The sequence below is a fragment of the Aulonocara sp. 'chitande type north' Nkhata Bay genome, linkage group LG13 (assembly GCF_057382095.1).
Source record: "Aulonocara sp. 'chitande type north' Nkhata Bay isolate Kocher_YH1m ecotype deep benthic linkage group LG13, A_spYH_male_GT1.1, whole genome shotgun sequence".
In the NCBI taxonomy this organism is placed as follows: Eukaryota; Metazoa; Chordata; class Actinopteri; order Cichliformes; family Cichlidae; genus Aulonocara; species Aulonocara sp. 'chitande type north' Nkhata Bay.
Window position 1 is genome coordinate 7534322 of NC_141356.1, and position 6877 is coordinate 7541198.

Sequence of the window (6877 nt, forward strand, 5' to 3'; positions counted from 1 at the left end):
CTTGTACTCATTTGTGCATTTACTGAGGAATTCCTGACCACTGGTTTTTCTAAAGCTTAATTTAGCTTTTGCATACCTGCGCTGGGCTACCTCAATTTCTCAATAATTTTACTAAAAAAAACACTAATCTCTTTGAGTTGTTATTCTCTCGCAGTCAATTCGAGAAAAATAAAGTTGCCAACCCCCATTCCCCCCCAAAAAAAACCCAAGGAGCTGGAGCTGGATATGAGGAAAAAGCAGAACTGAACAGGTCAGTCAGATAACCCTAACCCTATCCCAGTCACATCTTTGTCAACATAACCCTAACCCCCTATTGCTAGCTGTGTTCACGCAATATGTTGTTGAGTTTCAAGGGAGGTGCATGTTAGATACTGGGTTTGTGGTTATGCAGTACCAACAGCATACATTTGACGCAACACTTCACTGTTAGGAGCTAAGTTAAGTAAGAGTCTCAGCAGGAAACTCAGGGGCTTAAAAATGAAGCCATTGCTGAAATCCCTTGATCGATGGCCACTTGACGCTGGCTCCAAAGGCAAGCCAAGATTCTGATGTTAAAATGCTAAATGTTATAGCAAATACAAACATGCTAATGGTACAAAAATGACTTTGGTAAATATAGATTATTGTTCCCTTTTTGACAACTGTATTGCTGGCATTGATTTTTCAACTCACTCATTTAAGTTATGTTAAGGCCTAAATTCAGCGACAAAGAAGTGTATCCGTAGCCTGTGCAGGTAGCTAGCTATCTGCTAGTGTTACATTATTCACGTCACTGTAAATTAAAGCTCTAAACTATTCTTTTAAAGCATTTTAATGCAATTATCAGGGAAATAATATGGATGCTATGTTTTTAATTAAGCCAACAGTAAGTATGTCGTAAAATATAGAGCTAATTAGCAATAATCAAAGCCAGTTTGAGTTAGCCATATAGTCAACGGGTGCAGCTTGCTAACCAAGATAAGTAGTGTTAGCTCAAAACTTAGCACGCTCGGTTCAGAATCAAAATTGCATTTTATGTCAAGTTTGCACACAAACAAGGAATCTGTCTCCGTGTAATGGAGCAAAAAACAGAAACAGTGGTACAGAAATAGAATGCAAAATATATCATATTTACAGTATATATAATATATGCATCTCTATAGAAATATTAATATAATATAAAGTTAAAAATAAATACACATTAGAAATTATGGTTTCAAAAAAAAAACAAGATGGTGAGAGCGAAAATACCCAGACTGTTTTTGACAAATCAGCAGGTTATGTTACGATGGCTACATCCACATTAGACCCTGTCAACACGCACAAGAAACTTATGATTACTGATTACTGTCTTGTAACATCAAGGGTCTGTAACCTTTTCTAATTTTTTTTTGCATCAGTCTGTCCACTTTGTTACTTTTGTATGCTTCGAATTGGCCAACATTTTTTTATACACCTAGGGTTATATCACCACCTGTTCCTTTGACTTGCTCTTGACAGCACCTAGCATTGTTTTTATTTGAGTTTTTTTTGTCGTTTTCACGTGTGTAATACACATCAGGTATCAGTATTGTTCATGTCATGCGTGCAAATGAGGAAGTAATAATGTAAACATAAACGTTTGTTTATATACAGGAAAAATTTATAGGGCAACTTAAATAAATAGTAAAATCAAATGAGTACAAAAGTACAACATATAAGAACAATGTTAATTATTCACTATACTAGTATTAGTGAATAATAATAGTAATAATAATAGTGAATAATTAAAAGTTAATGCAAATGTTTCCAATGGTGAAGAAAACTATTAACTATTAAGGATGCAAATTTAAATCGATTCTCTTTAAAGTTGATTAGCTGTCAGTGTGTAGTTTGTACTACACTCTGATAAATGTGTGACTGTAGTTCCACATTAGTATAGGTAAACTGATAAAGGGACAAAGACGTGTATAATGACTGGAGGAACAGCCTAAAAAGTATATTTACTAATTAACCCCATTTTTTCCCTCACATGACTGCAGTAGACAAAGTAATACAGTTCTGTTGTGACTGCTCCAGAAACCATATTTCTCAGTGCAGATTACTAATTAAATGGCGGACATTTCTAATTTGTACTCGTCATCTCACTCCTACAGGGCTCTGCGGACTATTACTCATACAGTAAAAAGTCCAGCTAAAAGTCAAACTGTTGCAAAGAGCATGACAACATAACACACGTGCTCAATCTTTGTTCGTGATGCCGAAACCTAACATTTTCCTTTTCATCTGGACAAGATGAAGTCATTTACACAGCCCGGCCCTGCTTGGCTTCAAAGTGTCTTTTTGAGGTCTCGGGCTGGACACTTGCTGCAGGTGCAGTGTTGGAAACACTGATGCAACACCAGAAATGGTCGACCCTGTTCCATACAGGAGGGGTGATGAGCAGCAAAGGACCAAAGTGAAGTCGCTGCTTCGTGTGTCTACCTGGTCAGACTAAATTCAAATTTCCAACATTTGTAGACCTTTCAAAACCAAACTGCATAAAACCAAGTGGTGAGATAAGATGCCTCCCCTGGGTACACGGGGGAAAGTAATAAAAATCACTCTGCTGGTCTGCCAGATACAGTAGGGCTACAATAAGTTAGCTGGGGATTACGCTGTTAAATAGCCGGAGGCTGTGCGTGTATCATCAGTCTGGATAACTGCACTATTGCATACTACACAATCGTGCATTGCCAGTAATGTAGTCTGTACTCTGAATTACATTCATGGGGATGTCAGTAAACTCCCCTGTGATGTATCTTTGTGTGTTAAGAAATGAAATACACTGATCCAGTAGTAAGATAGATGCGCTTACCAAGGTCAAGGAGGCTCCCCAGCGTAATTACACGACTACCAAACACAAAGGGCATTGTTATTGGACAAGTATAATGCCGCACATTACCAGAGCAACACAGCTGTTTCTATCAGCCAACACTAGCTCGGGAAGACATAGGGCGGGCATCAATTTAGCCTACTTATCTAAAGTCTCTAATTACTTGGTTTATTTGATAAACAGAACAAGGAGAATCCTTAAATGATTCTGCAAGATCCAAAGGGGATTAATTTCTTACTCCTTGAAAAAACAAATCACTGGTAGAATCCCTTATTTCACTCTTTAATCACGCATTAATTAGGAGCAATAGGGCACCAGTTACACTTGGCATTTGGTGAGATTGCAGGGGAAAAAAGAGCCTGCATTAGCCTCTCCAGAGGAGGAGGCAAGCACATCAGGCTAAGACAAAGATGACACAATCAGACAGAACAGCGGGAAGCGTAAGTTGGGAAAATGGGGATCTGAGCTTCTCAAGCCCCATTCCCACACAAACCACCCTTTCCTCAGGCAGAAACACTCACTGTATACTCGTCTGACGGTTAAGATTAAATAATTATGCCACTGTATTGTTTTGATTCAGATTTTTTTCACAATGTTGCTACTAAACATAACTGTTCTGATTGAATATTACCATTCACTGTAAAAGCAAGCATTGTTAAGTGTGAAGAAAACAACGTTGCATATCCCTACTGACCTTTAGTGGTAAGTTCTGTTGTTTTAGGCAAAACACCTTCTGATGTGAAATGGAAAAACACACAAAGGTGGTTCACACGTGAGTTTCAGGAAAGAAAAGCGAGAAATGAAAGATGAGAAACGATTTAGCCAGCTGTGGAATAACTGAAAAATTAACGCTGTTAAATAAGCCATTAAAAGCAATTAGAACATGTGACTAAACATGCAACGCCAAGTCACCGGAATGAGACACAGCAGTGCATGAACTTAACGTAAACGTCTGTAAGGGCATTAAAAATGTCTGGTTCTGAGCGTGTGGAAAGCGGTGAGGGTTAATCACGGGAGGCTTAAACTCTGGGAGGTTTAGCAGCAAAAGAATCGCACTCAAGGAGAAAAGACGGAATGCACTGTATGAAGCAGGGGCTAAACACCTCCGCTATGTTTACACGCATGGATTGACTTAATGAACGTCCAATTAAGGTCTGTTTGAGCTATGTTATTTACAACCAGCTGGCAAAAACAAAGCCACTATGTACCTGTTTAACTGCACTGGTTCCTAAACAGAACAAATCAAGTCTTCTTCTGCAGGTAATGGCAGTAAAAGCATTTATTTTTCTCTATTTTAAATGTAAAACACAGAAACTGATCTAAGTATTAAGTTATCTTTTGGATATGTGCGGCACGTCACAACAGACTTATGCAACAAGCAAGCGAGTATGTCCGTCTTCATGCAGCTCTTTAGTTCTTTAACATTTTGTCATTTTAAAAATTTGTTGGTTGGCAGAATGTTTGTAATGAATTATTTAGACTGAATGAACCAATTGTTGCAGTTTGTAAGGCTTAATATGTTCACACTCTTTTTTGATATAGGACTTCAGATGCTCTTCAGTGTTGGACTTCTTTTGTTGTATCTGTTTTTTTCCCTTTTTTGTATAATTAGAACAGTGTTTCCCAACCACTATGTGCCGCGAGAAATGATCAGGTGTGCCGTGGAAGATTATCTGGTTCCGTCTGATTAGTACTCTAAGTGACCAGCGTGAGAAACGGGCAGAACAATTACATTCTCTTCCACTAGAGGGCAGTGCAACTATCTGCTCTAATTAAATTGGTTGCTAACTGCCAGTAAAACAGAAGAAGACGAAGAAGAAATTACATAATAGTCATGCTGTGAGTGAGACAACACAGTGCTATAAATAGATAAATATTTGAAAAGAAAAAGTAGTCAATCTGACCCAGATGAAGGCCCTAGCATGAGAAGAAAGCAAAAAAGGTATACTGGGAACAAACCGAGCCAATTCCGCTGTACCTGGTCCATGGTGGAAAATTATCAGTATGCTTTTTGTGACATTTTTGTTTGGTGGTGTGCCGTTTGATTTTTCTAAAGTGAAATACATGCTGTGGCTTCAAAAGTTTGGGAACACTGAGCTAGGAAATGTTTCAGAGCCATGTTGTTGCAAAACATGGAGAATGTCGTTTAGCATGGTCTTGCTAAAATAAGCAAGAAAAACTATTTTCTGCATGATACATGTTGTTCCAAAGGCCAAGTTTCCTTTTTGTTTCTTAAATGGGCTCGGGCCCAGAGAAGGTCGTGGCATTTCTGAATATTGTTTGTTTTTGGGGTTTTTTTATTGCACTGTAGACTTTTAACTTTTACGATTTCATAGATGCAGTATAGTCGTGGCCATGATACTAAATATGCAGATGATGACGTCTTTATCAAAATTCTTTTCAGGGTGTACCCAATCATGCTAATGAAATCACACCAGGTATTTTTAAGCCTATTAAAAATACAGACTGTGAAAGTCTATATTACAGTGCTAGAAGCATTAGGTTTGCAAAGTGCAGGTTGGCTTTCTGTTGTTATGCCAAAACAACATACTTTGTTGGTCTAAAACAGTCTATAAAACTAGAGTAAGATTAACTAGATTACTGAACATGCCTCCTTAACAGCCGCAAACCTTTACATGTTGGCTTTGCACAACATGCTTATCCAGAAACCAAAGGCTGACAAAAAATTACATTCAAATCCCTGAACTTCTTACGCTGCAGCACCTCAACCAAACTGCTATTAAATGGCAATTATGTCTTCACTTACATTTTTTTTGACAACTCCTTATCTAAGATGAAAACCGTATCAAACTCAATGAACAAAATGGGGTGTAAAATGCGTTTTGAAACCATTATGCTCTCACCCTGTTTTCGTATTTCGCGAGCTTAAATAAAGAGGTAGCTTCTCAAGCAATCTCGGCCTTGTTTGTTTAACGTAATTACTACTTGTCCTCCCATCCTGCCGGCCCAGATGATGCATGAAAATTACCATTCCCCTACTTCAATCAAAGCAGGAAAAAGAAAAGGGAGAAAGGGGGGAACAGAGGCGAGCAGATGGGAGGGGGAGGCAGTGAGAGAGGAACTCTGTGAGACACACAGAGCTCCCTCCCTGCATGACAAGAAAGGGCACTGTCTCTGATTAATTAGCTGGAGTTGGTAATCAGTTTAATAAGACTGAAGTTGATGGTGAGAGGTCCCCTTTGGCAGAGCCACGCTAAGCTTAGCACTCTGTTCAGGGCCCTCGCTTTCTTCCACCAAGTAAACACGCAATGTCTATTTACATAAACAGTTGTTTCTTTTTTGTGGGGGGCTGTTTTTCCTTCCAAACCGCCTGAAAGCCCAACACCACCGCTTAAGTCATTCACAACAATGGCAGCAGACAAATTCATGAATTTTTCACCATATGAGAACTAATTAAATTGAGGCCTTTTTGAAATGAATATAGTGTGAGGTACTCACTAGCCCTACGCACACAAAGAGGCTATAATTCAGTGATTGAATTCTGGCTTGATAGCATTCAGTCTTTTACTATAGTGAGCTATACAGATGGCTGGGGTCCTTTTCATTCTTTTCTTTCTTAATGGCAAATCTCATTATGGCAGTTATCACTGTATGGAGAACAAGACGGGAACGATGGGCCACGAAGCTACACGGTGGAGGAATTTGGTACCTGTCTGCTGTTGAACATGATACTTAACTGTTAGGTCACTTAATGATGAGCATTTCAAATCAGAAATTGAAATTCATTAACAATATATGCAAAATACGTATTGTTAAAGCACATATGAACTGCTGTTAGACTTTTGTCCTTAATCATGTCAATAGGACATAAAAGCTAACACAGGTTATATCTACTGACCCTGAAGCAAAATTCAACATGTGCTTTTGTTTTTAGAGAATGATATTGCTGTCATACTAAATGAAAGCTGGCAGCAGGGCAACATAAATACCACATTAGGCTCCAGGCACACAATCTCAGAGACCAGTTAGTAACCATCTTGCAACCACTTGCTGGCAGTTGCTGTGAAATCGATTTTTAAACAC